This window comes from Schistocerca nitens, chromosome 2, assembly GCF_023898315.1.
Source record: "Schistocerca nitens isolate TAMUIC-IGC-003100 chromosome 2, iqSchNite1.1, whole genome shotgun sequence".
Classification (NCBI taxonomy): domain Eukaryota; kingdom Metazoa; phylum Arthropoda; class Insecta; order Orthoptera; family Acrididae; genus Schistocerca; species Schistocerca nitens.
In genome coordinates, this window is record NC_064615.1 from 890,660,042 (window position 1) to 890,681,910 (window position 21,869).

The 21,869-nt window shown below is 37.4% G+C and overlaps 1 protein-coding gene across 1 annotated transcript in view; it reads right to left on the minus strand.

The window, feature by feature from the left end:
* Positions 1-7,704, minus strand: part of LOC126235419 (NFX1-type zinc finger-containing protein 1-like) — a 47,436-nt gene extending 39,732 nt beyond the window's left edge. Inside the window, exon 1 of the mRNA XM_049944142.1 lies at positions 7,595-7,704. The gene's annotated coding sequence lies outside the window, so the exon portion shown is untranslated. The remainder of the gene's footprint in view (positions 1-7,594) is intronic.
* Positions 7,705-21,869: the final 14,165 nt, after the last annotated feature.

The following is a 21,869-nucleotide window of genomic DNA, read 5'->3' on the forward strand; positions in this document are numbered from 1 at the left end:
TCTAGATATTGCAATTCTTATTAAAAAAAAACGCACACATATATTTTTTTTTCATAGAAAATATTAATATATTTTAATAGTATCATTTTTATCTTCAAATATGTATAATAAATAAACTTGCTGCAAAAATTCATGATGTTATCTATAAGAGTTTTTAAGATAAGCAATTTTAAAGTTTTGAATACAAATTAAATTTACCATTTCCGAAGGTTCGGAAAACGCAAAATATAAAAACTTTAAAAATTTATAAAAAAGACTATAAGAGATACAGCAAAAAAAATTTGCAGGTGTTGTCAGGATGGTATTAGAACCATTTGAGCCAAATTTCATGAAAATCTAAGGAGGTGGGTGTAAAATTTATTTTTTATTGGGTGATTTGATATGGAATGACCCACTGGCTCAGTTTCGGAGAAAAACAGCTTCTCACACTTGTTGGTTAGTGATCCCCATTCACCCTCTACATGACACCTAGCTCTCCCTCTACATGACACCTAGCTCTGCCAATGACACACTACTTGCAGTCAAGTAAGTGATGACAGACCCAATACTTTCTCCAGACAGGATCCACAGGAGTGGATAGTACTTGAGGTACCTCTGGTACTGCTACATGACTCTGGTTCTTCGAACAAATTGACTTTCAGTTGCTGCCCATCATTTGACAGTAGTCAGGGCAACTTCCAAGCAGCTTACGAATGTCAACCAATTCATTCTGTGTTTGTGAACGGTATTCCAGGGGACTGCATTTTAGCTGGTGCAATGTATTACAGGACAGGGAACACACAACGTTAAATTAAACCCACTGATTATCTTTTAATCTCCTGAGCTAGAAAATTGCTAATTCGGTACAAGAATTGAAGCAAAGACACAGAACACGATATCTATTAAGGCAACAGAAAAATCTGTGGTAAAAATTACTAATTTCCTAAAACTTTTGAGGTTAATTATAGTTGTGAGAAAACTCAAAAACAGACTTAATATACGATAAATGTAGATAATATATAGGTCTAATACTCTTTAAGGGAAAACCAACTGTAACACAATACTTTATTTAGAATATCTATCTTTTAATCTCCTGAGCTAGAAAATTGCTAATTCGCTACAAGAATTGAAGCAAAGACACAGAACACGATATCTATTAAGGCAACAGAAAAATCTGTGGTAAAAATTACTAATTTCCTAAAACTTTTGAGGTTAATTATAGTTGTGAGAAAACTCAAAAACAGACTTAATATATGATAAATGTAGATAATATATAGGTCTAATACTCTTTAAGGGAAAACCAACTGTAACACAATACTTTATTTAGAATATCTGCTACAGTGATGCAGAAAATTACAGATCAGTTTTAAATAAATGGGCTGTTACAGGAGTCATCGACATAAATCATAAAAGTAAAAAATGTCATGATTACCAGTCCTACTAGCTGAGGCATCAAACGTTTTTATCTGGATCTCCATTTTTGTGTTAGGAAGTGCTGGAATTGAACAATTAACTCCATAACTTGTGTAAAAGTTCAGCTTCTAGTTACCCTTGAAAACTAATTTCTTAAAGCAAAGCAACAAGCCGTTGCAAAGGCATATAACATTAACTATATCCGAAAAAGTATACAAATATCCTAAGTCAGCTCATTTCAGTAGCTTTTATTCAATTTATTGAATTAGTGAGGCCCTTCGGCTGATTTGTTTTTTATAGCCACCTCCTGTCATTTCATTACTAAAAAAAAAAGCGTAAAAGTTTGTCTTTTCACAACCAATGCAATTTTATGGAAGGCTGAGAATAGATATGGAAGTTCAGATTTACAAGATAAATGGAAGGCTCAGGCAGGTGGAAATAGTATTCACTTTAACAATAGTTTATAATGGTAATAGAAAGACACATATGCAGCAACGGGATGACGTAAATGGAGTAACAGAATGACATTAATTTTACAATGTAATGACTGACATTCCTCAACTCTTAATATGTTACACAACAAATATAGTTATATACTGGCCCTACTACAATTTTAGGCAGCTGTATGTGGTTATACTGTTAGTATTAATTGGAGGTAATGGGTAAAAAAAGGAAGTGCTGTAAACCAAGTACATAATTCTCAGAGAGAAGAAACATAGTCTGTCTGAAGAGCAGCTGCTGAAAGGTGGACTAATAATCCACTTTACAAAAAATGCTTACTACACGTAGAATGTAATTATTTATTTTGAAACACAATCCTTTTTCTTCCATAACCTATGCTAATTAAATACTTTATGTGGGAAACCTGGAAAAAAATAAACTCTATGTAGCCTATAAAAGTACTGACCTCCTGTGTACTGCAACACAATGTTGACTATCTTTAAAGGTCACTAAGAATTAGGCCTAACTTATAAAACTTATAAACTTACGTGTTGTGTTGTTAGAAGTGTACTACTGTGAAGGTGTGGCCAGTCAATTTTAACAGCATTTTCCTCTTTCTCAACCTGACAGTTTTCAGAAAACACTATAGAATAAATAATTCAGGGCACTTCTCTGTCATCTTACACAGCAAAGGTGTCATCAAAGCTGGGAAACACATACTATCTCATGCTGAGAATTTCACAAAAATTACAAATGAAAAATTTGATGTATATCAACAAAGCTTTTTTATCGATCCAATTACATTATATTTTCAAAAATGAAAGATTTGGTAGAATAAACATTTTTATACCTTGGTTCTCCAAATTACAGAGAATAAGGAGGAATTAGATCAAATGTGGGTGGGAATAGTTCCAGCAGAACAGACCACAACTATTCATATTGTTATGCCTATTTCTCTTTTTATTATTGAGTACCATTATTACTCACTATCCCCCACATGTTTGCACACAATTTCAAAAAGCAAGCTTCAAACAGAGGCAATTCATAGGACAACCATAAACGTACTGCCTCACTTCAAGGGGATTTTGGGTTAGGTTGTTTGGGAGAGGAGACCAGACAGTGAGGTCATCAGTCTCACGGGTTAGGGAAGGGCAGGGAAGGAAGTCGGCCATGCCCTTTCAAAGGAATCATCCCAGCATTTGCCTAGAGCGATTTAGAGAAATCACGGAAAACCTAACTCACGATGGCCGGACGCAAGATTGAACTGTCGTCCTCCCGAATGCGAGTCCGGTGTGCTAGCCACTGCGCCACCTCGATTGGTACGGGGATTTTGCTCTGGTTGCTTACATAAGAAATAAAGGTCAATATTTTTTGTGGGGCAGATATCTTATGCTGAATATGTTTATGAAGTTTCATTTCTAAGAAAGAATGATTCAAATGGAAAGATGTTTAACTTTCCTCATACAAATATAAATGTTGGGGTGAAAAATTACAAGTCTGTACAGAAACTGACTCCATCTGCTGTACATCAGAGGAATAAATACCCCACACAACAGCAATGCAGAATGAAACTGGTATTTTCAAGTGAAAGCATCATTCCATTACATCATTGTTTATAAATTTCTTTAATAAAATGTTTGTTTAATACATGTGCCTTCTATATCATCTAGTCACACATTTATTCCTTTGCATAACAGATATTTTTATGAATTTCTATAGGAATTGGGTGAGCTGAATTATTGTTGTACTATAAATGAGCACAATATGCATGTCTGAATTGTCTCATCCCACTGTTATATTTTTCCCCCTTTTTCTTTTTTTTTACTTAAGTCTCATAGGAAAGCATTTCTGAAGAAGAGAAATTTGTTAACAACGAGTATTGATTTAAGTGTCAGGAAGTCGTTTCTGAAAGTATTTGTATTGTGTGTAGCCATGTATGGAAGTGAAACATGGATGATAAATACACTCCTGGAAATTGAAATAAGAACACCGTGAATTCATTGTCCCAGGAAGGGGAAACTTTATTGACACATTCCTGGGGTCAGAAACATCACCTGATCACACTGACAGAACCACAGGCACATAGACACAGGCAACAGAGCATGCACAATGTCGGCACTAGTACAGTGTATATCCACCTTTCGCAGCAATGCAGGCTGCTATTCTCCCATGGAGACGATCGTAGAGATGCTGGATGTAGTCCTGTGGAACGGCTTGCCATGCCATTTCCACCTGGCGCCTCAGTTGGACAAGCGTTCGTGCTGGACGTGCAGACCGCGTGAGACGACGCTTCATCCAGTCCCAAACATGCTCAATGGGGGACAGATCCGGAGATCTTGCTGGCCAGGGTAGTTGACTTACACCTTCTAGAACACGTTGGGTGGCACGGGATACATGCGGACGTGCATTGTCCTGTTGGAACAGCAAGTTCCCTTGCCGGTCTAGGAATGGTAGAACGATGGGTTCGATGACGGTTTGGATGTACCGTACACTATTCAGTGTCCCCTCGACGATCACCAGTGGTGTACGGCCAGTGTAGTAGATCGCTCCCCACACCATGATGCCGGGTGTTGGCCCTGTGTGCCTCGGTCGTATGCAGTCCTGATTGTGGCGCTCACCTGCACGGCGCCAAACACGCATACGACCATCATTGGCACCAAGGCAGAAGCGACTCTCATCGCTGAAGACGACACGTCTCCATTCGTCCCTCCATTCACGCCTGTCGCGACACCACTGGAGGCGGGCTGCACGATGTTGGGGCGTGAGCGGAAGACGGCCTAACGGTGTGCGGGACCGTAGCCCAGCTTCATGGAGACAGTTGCGAATGGTCCTCGCCGATACCCCAGGAGCAACAGTGTCCCTAATTTGCTGGGAAGTGGCGGTGCGGTCCCCTACGGCACTGCGTAGGATCCTACGGTCTTGGCGTGCATCCGTGCGTCGCTGCGGTCCGGTCCCAGGTCGACGGGCACGTGCACCTTCCGCCGACCACTGGCGACAACATCGATGTACTGTGGAGACCTCACGCCCCACGTGTTGAGCAATTCGGCGGTACGTCCACCCGGCCTCCCGCATGCCCACTATACGCCCTCGCTCAAAGTCCGTCAACTGCACATACGGTTCACGTCCACGCCGTCGCGGCATGCTACCAGTGTTAAAGACTGCGATGGAGCTCCGTATGCCACGGCAAACTGGCTGACACTGACGGCGGCGGTGCACAAATGCTGCGCAGCTAGCGCCATTCGACGGCCAACACAGCGTTTCCTGGTGTGTCCGCTGTGCCGTGCGTGTGATCATTGCTTGTATAGCCCTCTCGCAGTGTCCGGAGCAAGTATGGTGGGTCTGACACACCGGTGTCAATGTGTTCTTTTTTCCATTTCCAGGAGTGTAGTTTAGACAAGAAGGGAATAGAAGCTTTCGAAATGTGGTGCTACAGAAGAATGCTGAAGATTAGATGGGTAGCTCACATAACTAATGACGAGGTATTGAATAGAATTGGGGAGAAGAGGAGTTTGTGGCACAACTTGACTAGAAGAAGGGATCGATTGGTAGGACATGTTCTGAGGCATCAAGGGATCACCAATTTGGTACTGGAGGGCAGTGTGGAGGGTAAAAATCGTAGAGGGAGACCAACAGATGAATACACTGAACAGATTATGAAGGATGTAGGCTGCAGTAGGTACTGGGAGATGAAGAAGCTTGCACAGGATAGAGTAGCATGGAGAGCTGCATCAAACCAGTCTCAGGACTGAAGGCCACAACACCAACAAGTCTCATTATATTAATGAAACAAACTGTTACACTATGAAAATTATATTTCTTTGCTTATGTAGAAAAAAACAGTACAAACATGTGCTCTTTGTAATGATTCATTAAAAAAAATCACTGACTGTCATTCTGTTGCTTGTGGAACTGCCTAAATAGCAACTGCTGCACAAGGAACAATTTGGTTTCATATCAGGAAAGGCAAAATAAGCTGCTGTAGCAAAATTTATGAAAGTAGTTTTAGAAACCCCAGATAAAGGAGAACACATAACAGGCATTTTCCTTGAGCTTAGAAAAACATTTGCTTTAAATGATCATGATATACTTCTAGGTAAACTTTAAACATGATGAATAAGGGACACTGTAAATGAATGATTCAGGGACTGCCTAGCAAACAGGATGCAGACGTAGAGATATCCCAAATTTCAAGTATCTCAAAATATCTGGTGTATCATCATTCAGATCCAGTATATTTGAACACTGGAGTCCCCTGAACAGAGTATGTTAGGCCATATACTGTTTTTCATTTACATTAATGACTTCCACAATGGATCACACAAGGAGAAACAGTGTATTTGCTTGAAAGCTATAGAATAATTACAGACAGAATGCAAGTAAAAGGTGACAAGGCACTTACAGCAGTAGCAAATGGTCAACAAGGTAAACTGTTAATATAATGAAGACTAATAATATGAACACCTATATACGTAGAAAAACCTAATTCAACAAGACTTGATAGTACATGTGATCCAAGAGTTTGTGGCTAGCACAAAATTTATGGGTATGTATGCTGATTAGCAATTCAGATGGGACAAACAAATCATAGTAACTGGAAAAAAATTAGCACAGCATGGTTTGCCCTACAGATATTAACCACAGTGGGTAATAAGCTGGTGTCTAAGAACAACATATTTTGCACACATACATTCCATCATTAGTTATGGCATAATACTTGAGGGGGGGGGGGGGGGGGGCATAAAGCTCAAAATATGGAATAAGCATTCAAACTGCAAATCAGAAAAAAGAGCAAGAGTCACATAAGGGTCCACCGCACAGATATTTAAAAAATGGGGTATTTTGACAGTTCCGACCAAATACATCTTCCACATACATTACAAACAGACCAGTTACACTGAGTGCTTATATTTGGATAGAACAAATAAAGACTGAGACTACTATCATTTACCAAGGAGTCACGGGTCAAAGCAGACGAGTAAGATCGGAGGTTTCTGTTGACCCAGAAATATAATAAACTGCCATAAAGGTCAAAAATAACCATATAAAATTAATAAACATCTTAATGTATATGTACCTAAAAATAAGTGTTTATTCCGTTAAAGAGAATGGAGTGTTTTAGTAGCACAATAGGCCTATATGTCTAGTTTATAAATTATTCTATGTAATCTCAAAACCAAGGAATGCTACCGGTATCACTGGACGTATTACGATTAGTTGCCCTTGTTTGAATCAGGTTATTTCAATTCCTTAAATTTGTTTAAGTAGTTCTGTGATAAACAGTGCATGTATGTCTGCATCATTCTTATCTACCATTGTTACAAATTATGCGTAGTGTATGTAAAATGACGGAATCGATTCAAGCAATTCTGTCTACGGATGAAAGTATAAATTAATACAACAAAAAAGTGGAAAACATACGAAAGCTGTAGATAAAGCATCACGCGATACATCACTCAAATACACGAAGCATAATCTCCGCCTATATATTACATACAAGTCATTCAGTAACGTCGTGTATGAGAATGTGTGTTACGCACTGAAATCTAGAACATGCCGACATTTTCATATCATATTTACTTTTTATTGAGTGATACCGGTTTTTTATTTGTCCTTGACTATTTAACATAATGGTACATGTCATGTCAAATACATGTACACATACCATTACCAAATTAGGTGGGGTCAACAATGGTGGGGCAGGAAGTCGGATGCCGTAGAGTTACAGTAATTGGAATGCACTAGTGATTTTCACAGTACTTACGCTTTTCACGGACCTACAGATGCATTGAAGCAGTGTCAGAAGACGAATATAATATGCTAATGCTTCACATACTCTTCATCGTGTTACTTGAGCTACTACACATCATCACACCTCAATGTTACCGTTTGCACACCGCACTAGCACACTATAAACAGAGGCGACTTCCCACATGAAACACTATAACGCTTCGGGATTCCCCGAATTCTAATATCGATATAGTCAGATTTGGCGAAGTGACCTGAAATGCTGCGACAGAATACTACTAACGGAGCATAATAATTAACAGTCACGATTCTTCTAAGGCATCGGTATATCATTTCTAGAATAACAGATGAAAAAAGATTTTTTCATGCAAAGACAATACTATTCTACAGAGATTTCAAACATGCGTCCTACACGTATTGCAAATCCAAATGAAACTAATTGGGTAAATAAAGATCCAATACGCCGTATTGCAACAACGCTTCATAATGAAACGTAACAAAAATATAGCAATGACACGACGTCGTGCGTCGGCACATAGGTCTTGTGACAGAAAATCAAACCAAGTTCTCGTTGGACGATCAAAATTACAGCCGCTTATTTGCGAGACATTTTCGTTCACATTATTTATTCTGGCAATAGTGCATTTAGAAGGGAACTAACCAGCTTAAGTACTTAATTTGTTAATCTGTGCAAATTACTCGAAACATCCACTACCGTTCCGCTGGCCTTCTCTCTTCTTTTCGTGTCTTAAAAAGCTGACAAACTAATTGTAATCCGTCGCCGCATTACAACAGAACCACAGGGCTGGATCCAGGAGAGCATCAGATCATGCCATCAGTTAAGAACAGCTTGAATGAACTCAATGCAACTGGCGATTAACTTTTATTCATTCATTCCGAATAAATGAAGCTCCCAAAATTGGATTTCGTAAACCGATTTCCCAATACCTGTTCTGGGTGGTAGTGTAAACACTTCAAAATCGATTCTGGAAATCCGCTTCTGGTTACCATTTTTCCAATTCCGCAATCGATTTTCGCTCCCACCTGAACGCAACTGGGTTTGAAGCGTGCATGGCTGTAAGGTTTCGCCTTGCTTTTAAAAATTTTCGTCTAATACGGATAGAGTGGCTTTTTTTACAGTGAAGGAAAAGCAGAAATATTAGACTGAAGCTGTTACACCTCGTCTAAATGAAGAAAAATAGCGACTGTATTGACTAAATCATATTAATGATGGACCTCATGAACTCAGACATTCAGTAAAATTGCTAGGCATTTATCTTGATACCAAATTGTGCTGAAATACCCACACAGAAAACCTGTGCAGTAAGTTAGCACGAGTTCTATATCTCCTTAGGAAACTGAAGGATTGTGTCAGTAAGGAGCGCATGCTTATGGCATACCATGCCACTTTTCATACTTATCTGCATTATGGAATACTTCTTTAGGGAAACTCTGCTGGGGCTAAAGATGTTTTCCTCTAGCAGCAGAAAGCCATTAGATGTATTTTTGGTGTGAGCAATTTAACTTATTGTAGACAGTACTTAATTGAGCACAAAATTCTTACAGTTCCCAGTCTATACATACTTATGCATGCCAAAGAGAATGCCCACATGTATGAAAGCAGGTCAGATGTGCACTCACATGAAACCAGAAATAGGGACTTGTTAGACATTCCTTGGACACTTTTGAGTAAAATCCAAAATAATTTTTTACATGCTGGCAAAACATTTTACAACAATACATCACATGGAACGAGGGAATTGCATGAGAATTGATTTAAAATGGTGGTAGAGACATGATTGAAAGAGAAAGAATTCTACAGCATAAGTGAATTCCTACATAATGAAGAAATATGATTCTCTATTATTATAAATGTGATTGTGATCAACGAAACTGTAATTTATGTCATACAACCATACTGACCTTTTGTATAATCATATACCATATGTTAACTTTTGTGTAATCATTTGTACCACAATCTGTATAACTATGTAACTACTGGCCTTACGCATAATCATTTGTATAACCATCAGACGATGCCTATACAACACAACAGTTGTCTACAGGCAAATAAATAAGAAATAAATAACAAACTGTAACAGCGGTTTTCCAGGTGCCATATTCAACTGTACGCTTAAGGCCGGGTTCACACTTGCAACAAAAGTGCCACCACAGCTGGTGGCGTACTGTAGTTACAATGCAGTTGAACGTGTGAACTCCCAGTTTTTAGTGATGCAACTCAAGAGACGCAATACTCGTCATGCCACAAAAAGTTCATCTTGGTTGTACTTTGTTTCTCCACTTTCGTCCACCACTGCTCTATGAGGCAGTATTTCGAAACACAAGCATTCTGTTGCATGGAGTAATTGCTGCTGTAATCCATTCGATTTCAATGTGTTTTTATTTTATTTGTGAAAGTATACTTTTGCTGCTTCTAGTACTGCAAGAACAGCAACTAATTTTTGATTTTCTGCAGTATAATTTGTGCGGTGGGGGGCAATATATGCAACCAATGACATATCCACAGTCTTAAATGGTTTCGGAATGAATAAATAAATAAACTTAATTAATACACGTAATCAAGAAAGCGAGTCATATACGTTTCTAATTTTTCAGACCAAGCATTGTATGGGTTGTGGATTATATGCACGAAATAGCTCCAGAGTTGATGTGACAGATGTTTAAGTAAAAAATTACGTATTTGAAATGACTACATCAGAGAATACAGTAACATTCTAAAATCTTGGAAGAGTGGCGTGTCTGTAGACGATATTTACATGCCATCTGTTGGTTGGTCTCCATTGCAGACAACATTTTCATCTCTGAGTGTTATTTCTGTTATAAATGGGTATGTCACCTCTGATTTATCCCTGTGCAAAATCTATTTTCAGATACATGGAATTTGTGGCGTCCTCTGTGAATGGTAGTTGGTGATGCTACTACAGAAAGTCGCGAGCTGTGACCCCACATTAGTTGCATGTGTCAACCCGAATTTGACATGTAAACATGACAACGAAAAGCGGTTTTCGTCTTTCGGAAGATGTGTCACATGCAAGCGTAATTATTGTATACGATAGAAAATCGCCTATCTGCAGTATAAACTGAGGATAAACTATCCAGTAATTTTGGTCTGGGTTAGATAGATTATACAAAGAATTAGTTTGACACAAAATGGAAAATATTGAATCGATCAGTACAGAGGGTCAGCTTCCACCCATTCCTTTTTCAAAATGGAAGACAGAAACAATACAAAACATACTATGGTACAAATTATTGTCTTACCATTAAAGTATGGATAAATATAGTAAATATTATGTCTCACACGCAACCGTAATAAACTTAGAACAATAATTTCTTCATATTATGCATATTCGAGTCTATATTAAAACAAAGTAGAAGGACATACATAGAAACTTGGGGGGCTTTAGCTGAAACAAACCATTAGAATCCACATCAGCTAGTATGAAAACCACTCAAAACAACATAATTCATTAACATCACATTAAAGAACGTATATAGCACTACGATTACATACACAGCTTTCAAAAACAAAAACCAGATTCTGGAAATCTTTTGTAGCTATTGTGAAAATGTGTTTATGTCTGACACATATTTGTTAGTCCAGCTAAAATGGCGTCTAGACAACAACTGTTCCAGTTTCAAATTTGGTTATGACAATTGCCATTTCTTAAATATTGGAGGTAGACAGTTTCATGCCCAGTCTAATTTCACCGTCTCCTTCACTCTATCCACAATAGTCGAATATTTTGGAACAAGATGTAACCTGACAACCCAAGTATGTTTCAAAAACGGTTGGGAGTTTACATGGGAACGAAAATCGATTGTGGCAGTGGAAAACTGGCAGCTGGAAACGGTTTTCCAGAATCGATTTCGTAGAGTTTACATGGCCAACTAAAAAATTGTATAGTGAAATCGGTTTACAAAATCCCGTTTTGGGAGCCTCTTGTAAACGTAGTGTAAATGAAATGAAGAAGAACGTTTTCGCGATCTGATCTTGGGAGGGGATCTTTATTTGATATTTCATGACAATAACCATGGGTAACGCTATAACTAGTCAATATCTATTACATTTATTTTATTTATTAATTTGTTTTATTTATCCATCTGTAGACAATAAATATTGTATGACTGTTGTCGAAATGTACTTGTAAGTTTATGGGAAACCACTTCAAAGAAATGGAACATATAAATATGTAAATAGAAAGTACAGGCAAAAATGTATAAGGTCATACAGTATGTAGTAACGAAGAATAATACAAGACCTTCGATACATAGTAACACAGAATAATACAAAATCATGGACTACATAGTAAAATAACTTTTCTTATTATCATGATTGCATAGTCAGTTTTCTGTAGGGCTTTACTTTCGTTCTGCCTAGACAACATATCCTTATATGATTAAATAGAGATTTTACAGCCTACAACAGCTGACCATTACATAGACAAATACATTAAATGGTTTGGGGCGAAAGACAATATTTTCAGTTGTTCCTTAATATAAATAATCTCAGAAAATGTTTATTGGCCTATGTAGTCAATTTACAAGTAGACACATTGTTCGAGTACAAATTTTTTAAATTCGGCTTTTTCATCTTCTAACGTTCTGATGTTGATGGGCAGTCTGTTGTAAAGTTTTTCACCAATGTGGCTCAGATATCTTCGAGTGTTGTTCTTTTTGTCACTGAGTACAGAGAGCTGTGCTATTTCGTGTATTTGTTGAAACTCTGCAAGATAGGCCTGACATAAAACACATTTGTATATATATATATATATATATATATATATATATATATATATATATATATATATATATATATATATAATGATGGTATTGTTATTATTTTAAACTATTTAAATATGGGTTTGCAGTGAGCCTTTGACTACTATGTATTATTATTCGTATGACGGAGAATAGTGAAGAATGGGATACCACCCATCAGCTTTGATCAATGAGGTCACAAGTTGCCACAGATGATGATTGCACAGATTTAAAAGTCGTGGAGGTAAAAAAAAAAAAAAAAGAGGAGAGGTGTCATTGCATCACAAATTTGAAGCCTATGTCGGCCATCTTAACTATCCCAAAACATTTATTTCACTGCATTCATCCCTCCATAGTTCACCACAGTGGTACTTCCCTGTGATGTGACCGTGCCCAATTTCAACAGTTTTGGGTGCTTTGATTCTGTGGAGACATAGTTGTTTCTGCAAAAACGTCACTATGCGTTGTTTATGGGTGTAGTAATCGATCTGATCGTAATCTAAAGTTTAAAGGAATCACATATCATTCATAAGTGAAGAAATTGAAGCAATATTTTCTTTTGTGTACATGAATTATTGTTACACTATATAATTTTAATGTAATGGTTTCATTTCTGTAATTTGACTTTAGATTTCCCCTATGTTACTCAGAGTCCGTTCTTTCTCTTCTTTCCTTTGTTTTTCATTGCCACCGGCCACTGTGGCCGAGCGGTTCTAGGCGCTACATTCTGGAACCAAGCGACCGCTACGGTCGCAGGTTCGAATCTTGCCTCGGGCATGGATGTGTGTAATGTCCTTAGGTTAGTTAGGTTTAAGTAGTTCTAAGTTCTAGGGGACTGATGGCTTCAGATGTTAAGTCCCATAGTGCTCAGAGCCATTTGAACCATTGTTTTTCATTGCCTTCCAAGTCGCAAACTCTCCGACTTCAGATCCACACAGTACCAATGGACTCGCCCTCGAACAACACATGGCTATTTATCTGCACTGATTGTTGGGGGCAGCAACTCATGCTCTAAATTTCTCTCGTTGATGATTATTATCCATTGTTCACATTTCTTCCCCCTTTAAAAGAGATTCTGTCTTGAACAGCTTGACACAACGATCATGTGTGCGTGAGTTTTGTGTGTATGACTGTATGACTGTATGAATGTGGGTGTGTGCTGTGCTTCCTTTCTGAAGAAGGCTTTGGCTGAAAATACATGCGAACACTCTTTTCGTCGTACCTGCCTTGTGCTCGACGTTTGAGTAGCAATCTATTCGCTTCACAGTGTAGTTGTTCTCTCATTAAGTTTGTTGTAAATAATCCACTCCACTTCAACTGGAACAATGATTTACTAATTACAATACCAGAAGAAAAAATGACATTCAGTACGCCACATTAGTGTTGTATGTAACACAAACAGAGGTTCACAACGCTGCAAATAAAGTTTTGATCACTTACTAATTGATATAAAATGCCTGGCACACAGCAAAGTAAAATTTGAAACTAAATAGAAATCGTTTCTCTTTGATAACTCCCCCTATTACACAGAAGATTATCTATTACTGTAATGTGTAAATGATGGGTAGAAATTACTGATTGACATCTACCTATTTCAATTAAAAAACGTAAAAACTAATAAATGATCACCGTGGAGGCATATGTACAAAAAAAAATTATGTCAATATATAATGACTCGTTCCATATCATTATGAATCATCATGCAAATGATACTTGGAATATGAATCTAAATAACTAATTACCAGTATATCACAAACCATGGTACAGACTTATACACTTTGAAGATATCAAAATTAAAACGAAAAGTAAAATGAAGCAGATGATCAAAGTAGACATACATTCCAATTGTGCTATGTTTGGTTATTCCTCTAAAACTAACAAAGTTACTGGCGATAAATTTACCAGGAAAAGAAGCAAACAGACTACTCTACAAAAGGTAGGCTTACATCTTACATAGCTTAGGCTATCATTACTGAATAGTTACTCACATACATGTTGAGGCAATTTTAAGGGGTCTTAAGCGTTTGAGACCATTCCCTTAACTACATTTACAGCATTCCACAATGCTGGGAGATGTTTAAAAATCTGTATCGGTTTATTATCCTGTAAGTTACTATTATTGGTTACCTACTGAATCACGCATCATAGGTAAGATTTCCAAACGAGAAGGTGGGTCAACTACAGTGATACTAATGCACTGAGAATCTAATAAAACAAGAACTCTATTCTGTGTGGAGGTATAATTTTATGCAGTTCTGTTTCTTTGAAATTTCAATGATCATTCATTTTGTTTATGCGCAAGATGCAATAGCATACATTGTTTTTTTACCCATTGCACACGTTTATGGGCTAGCAAGGGTCAAATAGGTAAGTTTTTTTACAAAAGAACACTAAAAATGTTGTGCATACGAGTTGAAACCATAAAATGTAACGAACAAGAAGCAGTACCGACAGCAGTAAGCAAACAAGCAAAGGATTCACAGTTCCAGTTTTATTTGCTATCGATACAAACACAGTAAAACTGGTATAAAAAGGAATACGAAAGGAAGCTTTTCATGTCACTTCCTTCTGTTTCCGATTTACCGACGTATAGCTGTAAAAAGAATGTTAATTAACAAGGCCGAATGTGTCACATTTCTAGTACAAGGACGCACTCAAGAACAGAAAAACGGTCTAAATTGTCTTCCTTACACTATGCTGTTCATGGAAGCACCGTACTTCTAGTGTTTAAAATAACTGTTGCCTGAACACGTGAGAAATAGTGAACAAGACGCAATTGTAAACATTAGTCCGCTAATGCTTTAGGCGACTGTACTTAAAATGGCGGCAGGCCCCACACCCAACTGGTTCCAAAACAACGTACAGTGTAGGTCTGTAGTACCACCTACCTTTTCTTTTACCTCCATGTTAAAAGTAAAGACGGATATTGAGAAACAAGCTATAGGAGTACAGAGAAAACAGGGTGTGGATATATATATCATAATGTAATATTAGGTAATGTTACATATATTCCTTTTTTCACAGTAGAAAAGCCTAGTACCTTATTCTTCAGTTGACCTATATAGGTCAACTGAAGAGTAGGATACTAGAGCTTGCGAAAGCAAAAAAAAAAGCAGCATACACAACATTGGCATGGGATACCTCTGTTTACATACATAAAAATTTTACGTATGTCTGTTTTCTCGACTTCCCTACTATTAGTACTGAAGACTAGGATACTAAGACTAGCGACAGCGAAAAAATAGACATATGTAAAATTTATATCTTCTACTTCAATTGACTTACATAGATCAACTGAAGAATAGGATACTAGTACTAGCGAAGGCGAAAAAAGCTAAAAAAGTAAAATTTATAGCCTGTACTTCAGTTGACCCATGTAGGTTCCTAGTTCAGCTGAGGTACAGGATGCCAGTGTTACGTACATCGCTTTTTTTGCTTTCACTAGTAGCAGTATCGTGTTCTTCAGTTGACCTACACAGTACAAGACACGAATCAATTGCAGAGGAGACAGCAGTTGGAACAAGTCACTATCAGACACAGGTACAATTCAAAATGATTTAAAATTACCACAAGTGATATAAAGCATATACAGTATTTGTCTCTTGATAAGACATTCAATTATTTACGATTATGATGCTTCGCAACAGAAGACAAACGATTCATTATCTATGCCTCGAAAATGACTAAAATATGACGTTATAAGTCAAAACAGATGAATTGCATCCCTTTTTATGGTTGACGTGCCCTCTTCTGTAACAAAAAAAAAAGTTCCAAAGGGCAAGTATCGAGTCCCAAAATATAATTTCATATGTTGTAAGAGACTGAAAATATCCGAAATATGCCCTCCTAGCACAATCTGAGATACAAACATTTGTAATAATTCTAAGAGCAAAATATGCTCAAATACGTTTCTGTGAGAGCTTCGTTACATGGTTATTAAAATTTAAGTTTTAATAAACATGAATCCCCAACAATTTTGTAGATATCACTCTGTCTATGGCTTTGCCACACAACACGTGATCTAGAGGTACTTTTTGGCTTATTTTCCCAAACTGCATATAATTTTTTTTTTACTTGCATTTAGAGTCAACCTGTTTGCACTGAACCAAGAGTGGACATTTCTTAGGACTTGGTGCACTTCTTGTCAGACTGTTTCATCTGCGAATAGTATGGCATTTGCTGGTCCATATGATGTGTGGAAGTCATTTATATACACATGAAACAATGTGGGACCTTGAATACTGCCGTGCAAACTCCGATTTCCACTTTTTTTGCATCTGATACTAAATTTATTTTGTGGCTGGAGCAAGCTGGCGTCAGTCCTAAAATTCGTGTAGTTTTGTAGGTATGGCTAAAAACATTTTTCTCTGTCCTGTGAATGCCTAATGTATCTAAAAGAATGCCATAATTAAAGTATCAAATGTGTTGCAGAGATCTAAATTTACTCCTTCTACTCTATTGTCTGTTTCTAGATTTTTGATTATTTGTGCAGTGTAGCACATGAATACTGTTTTCGTGTTTTTACATGCCTGAAAGCCATACTGATTGCTGTCTAGCAATTTATTTTCATTTAAATACTTATTCATTCTGTGCTTCATCAATTTTTCTAATATTTTGGAAAATGCTAGAAGGAGTGATATTGCTCAATAGCTTTTTATCTGATACTTGTCGCCTTTGTTAAACAATGTCTTCGCTTTTGACATTTTCAACTTTTCCAGATACATTTCTTCACTAAATGATAAATCAGCTATGTGTGGAAGGGTCTTGCAAGTTGTGGAACTGTCATTTTTGTGACAGACGCTAGCACCTCACCTGCTCTTGCCAGCATTTTAGGTTTCAAGCTTTTTATCACTTCTAACACTTCATATTCGTGTGTTGGTTCTATCTTCATGCTACAAGCAGCTTTTAAAATTTCTGGTTTTTGTTGGTTGGTAAATTAAAACTCGATGAAATTCTTGCATTTATGAATTTGGCAAATCTTGTTTTTTAGTATTGACGATTTCTCCAATTTTTGAAAGTGATGACTTAGCCTTCGCATCTATTGCCTTTTTCAGCGTTCACAAATCGCATATAGTTTTTATTTGTTTTTGGACTGTCTTATTAAGCTATCATTTCATGTAAATTTTGCCTTGGAATTTACTTTTTTATATACCTTCTTGTAATTCATAACATAGTCTATGAACTGTGGGTCTGTAGATGTTTTCATTTTAGAACTAAGTCTCTTTAAAGTTCCACTAGACATTTTGATTCCACTTGTGATTCAAGAACTTGGCTTTGTATTGCCATGCGATCTGGTTCTCTTCAAATTTTGCTGAATTGAAATTTCAATACATCTTCCTGTTCAGCAGAACTGGTTGCATGTTCAGTTTCCCAAGATGTTCTTCCTTTGAAATTATAATAATTAAGATGCCAATTCCAATGTAAAACAGGTATCATCATCAACCAATACAGCTAAGTTCAGTTCCATGCTACATACAAACTAGAAAACAGCGATAGTATCTGCAAAACTTGACCAGTGAGAAAGGATAAGAAAATGACACAGTATGTAGACCCAATTACCCAGATGGATACATCAATTCAGAATTTATAATTAGACCACATGTGTCGTCAGAAGCAGTCCATTTGATTTTATAAATGAGAAACCTGAGCATATAACTGACACGTGAGTCTGCAACTGTGTCAGATTAAGTTTATTATTTCTCTGTGTGTAGTAGACCACCACCATAACCAAAAGGGCCTCTGGGAAGGTCTGAAACGATATCCACTCAGCCCTCGTCAGGTCAAATGAGGAGATATTTGATTGAAGAAGAAGCAGCCGCACCATCAGAATTCATCTGTTGGTAATTCCAGTTCAAAGGATTGCCAAAATGCTGATCAAATGTCCCATGATCATAAATCTCTACTTGTACCACCTTGAAGGCAGCAGGGAGCCAGTCACAGTATCAGTACTGTGCTCGCTAATGGACACATATATTTCCCTTATGGTACTAGCACTTGTAATTGGATGTTATTACTTTGTGAAAGGATGGAGAGAACTATATTTTGTTATTATATTTACCAAATATACTGGAAGAATATCCATTTGTGCTGAAAGACCCTCAAATTTAACTCCTTCTGAAGATTATGTATCCTTGCGTCCATTATTACTACAGTATCAGAAGGAAGTTGGTCTTACTATTTAGCAGGAGCGCCCATAATGAAAAAATCTTCCTCCATCTAGAGTTATAATATAGAAGACAGCAATATGTTTTACTTCCTCCTCTGATGCTATGCTGGGATAGTTTCTAGTGTTCCTACAGCGACAGTACTTTTATAGCAGAAAATTTATCCCCTTTCTCCTTAATGAACACCACTATACTATCAGATCAAGGTTGTCTTATTTAGTGAAAAGCAAGAGGTTGAAGCTCTTATCGGGACTTCTGGTAATATACACTTGGCTCACTGTCACACCACTTTGAGTGCTCAAGCTTATCAGTCCTAGAGAGACTGTATACAGGATATCCCACATAAAACTGGTACGTCTCATGCCCAAGATACAAGTAACAATTAACTAACTAAAAAAGAATAGTTTTTAGTAATCCAGAATGAGATTTTCACTCTGCAGCGGAGTGTGTGCTGATATGAAACTTCCTGGCAGATTAAAACCATGTGCCCGACCGAGACTCGAACTCGGGGCCTTTGCCTTTCGCGGGCAAGTGCTCTACCGCAGGAGAACTTCTGTAAAGTTTGGAAGGTAGGGGACGAGATACTGGCAGAAGTAAAGCTGTGAGGACCGGGCGTGAGTCGTGCTTCGGTAGCTCAGATGGTAGAGTTCTTGCCCGCGAAAGGCAAAGGTCCCGAGTTCGAGTCTCGGTCGGGCACACAGTTTTAATCTACCAGGAAGTTTCAGATTTTAGTAATGTTGGAAAATATGTAGTGTTTATAAGAGATTATGAAAGTGGTGTCCAAAGGCATCCAGGAATCGCTGACTTCTTGTAATGGTGTTACCAGGAACACACTTTAATTCTGTATGCATAATGTTGTTACTAGTTTAAGTAATGTTCTGTTCAAGATCGTCTATTGTTCCAAGGATTGTCAGCATACACTTTGCTTTCTACTGTGACCCATAGATAAAATTAACACGTTGTTAAGTCCAATGACCCTGTGGGCCAGAAACTTCTACTCGCAAGTCTGTCTTCCAGGAATGCATTGGTGATGTGGGCCATACTTTGACTGAATGTGTGAGTGGTTGCTTCATAATGTTAGAATGCTGCATACAGCTTTTCTCCATCTGTTAATGTTACATAGAAAGAATCAAAGATCTCTAGATATTTGGCACTGTTCACGCTGTAATTGAAAGATATATGGCTAGTAAAGTGCATGCCAGACAACACACACCAAACACCTATCTGCTCTGAGTGGAGAGGTTCTTCATGCAGATTATGCGGGTTGTCCTGCGCCCAGTATCTGCAATCCTGAGAGTATACTTATCTTGAAAAATGAAACCAGGCATCATCTGACATGAAGTAATGTGAGGGGGACAAGCAACAATTAGCAACTGATGTTAACAGCTAGTTACAATAACGAAATTTTTTCCTGATCCTCAAAGTTCAACTTGATACCACACTCACATGATAGGATTTTCATTTCACATATCTTATTACATGTTAACATAATGTATGAGCTACAGAAACCTACTGTGATAACCTCCTTACCATCTTGCAGTGACTTCTCGTAATTTTCATGTGAATTCCATCTATAGTTTCAGGGGGCCTCACTGTTGGTCGCCTATTCCTCTGCACATTCTCAACAGATTCTACAGCCCTCCTTTTTCTGCAAACATTTTAAATAGCGCTGGTCATGGGCAGTTTCCCACCAGGATAATTTGCTTCAAACATTTATTTTACATTCCTTGATGGAGTGTGTCTACATATAACACTCCATAATATCAATTCACTGTTCTAGTGCAAACTGCCCAGTTCTGCATGAATACTTTGCTGCACTCAAATTTTTGATACAATGCAGTGTAACCAAATTTTGAGACAGTGTAGTCACTTCAAAAGCAACTCAACTAGAGATGACTAATACATGAAGCATACCAGTTTTATGTGGGACACCCTCTAATATGTAGGCTCTCTAGTATACAAGCTCTCTAATCAATCCTAAATCAATTCCTCTGTAGATGTGCATCATCTTGCTTTCTTGCTGGCTGATTTTTAGTCATCCTTGATTATTTTCGTTGTAACAGAGGATGATTTCATCAGAATGTGCTTCTGATTACGATTTCTTGTGTTATTACACTCTACGAGTTGCATTTTAAATATATTGCTGATATTTTGATTGCATTTTGCTTGTATCTGTAATACTGGGTGTGTTAAATGATTCCATGTTAGTTTTTGTTTAATATGAAATGGAAGTTGCTTTTGTTGCGAGATGTTATGAGGACTCATGTGTATTTTTTATTGCTTACGAAACTTTGTGTGAACTGCTTGATTTAAATGCATTGTACGAATATTGTTTATGTTCTATTGTAAATATTTATGTTCGCATCTATTTTCCATATTTTCTCACGTTTAATCGAGAACCCCATCTTAGCGAAATTGTGCGTTGAATGGTCCTGCTTCTTGTCACTGAATTCCATGCCTTTCACAGTAGTTTGAGGATTATGGATGTACATGAAGATGAGTATTGTTGAGATAGAAATTTAATGATCATATCTGTGACTTACACTAAATAACTTCAAAGATTTTAAAGTGTTTTTCGTCGCTCAGTTGTTTCAGTTTTTTTTTAATTTAATAAAATCAGCTAATAGTTTTAACATTTTACAAGTGTGAGAATCTAAATTTATCAAGTTATGAGTCCAGGTTTGTTTTGAAACGGAATCTGTAATAAAATACCTGGTCACAAGTAGACTCTCACCTAAAAGTTCTTCGAGATTGCAACTGACATGGGAAAATACCTTACTCCTTTCTTCGATGGAATAAATTTCAACACCTAGAAATTCAGGATGAAAGCTCTTATCGAGGAACTGGAACTTTTTATCATTTATAAAAGCAAATTATCTCACAAAGGGTGGAATTTGTGGATGGGGAGGGGGACACACAGTGTGTTGCAAAGGAAAAAAGACTGGCTGAATTGGCAGAACAAGACTAGAAATGTAAGTCTCATCTTATTCAACACACTGTATAATGGAACACATTATTATTATTGTTGTTTCTTTCTTTTCTTTTTTCCTCTGTTCTTTCCTTTTTATACATATAAGATATATACAGGGTGGTACATTGATCGTGACTGGGCCAAATATCTCACGAAATAAGCGTCAAACGAAAAACTACAAAGAACAAAACATGTCTAGCTTGAAGGGGGAAACCGGATGGCGCTATGGTTGGCCTGCTAGATGGCGCTGCCATAGGTCAAACGGATGTCAACTGCGTTTTTTTAAAATAGGAACCCCCATTTTTTATTACATATTCGTGTAGTACATAAAGAAATATGACTGTTTTAGCTGGACCACTTTTTTCACTTTATGA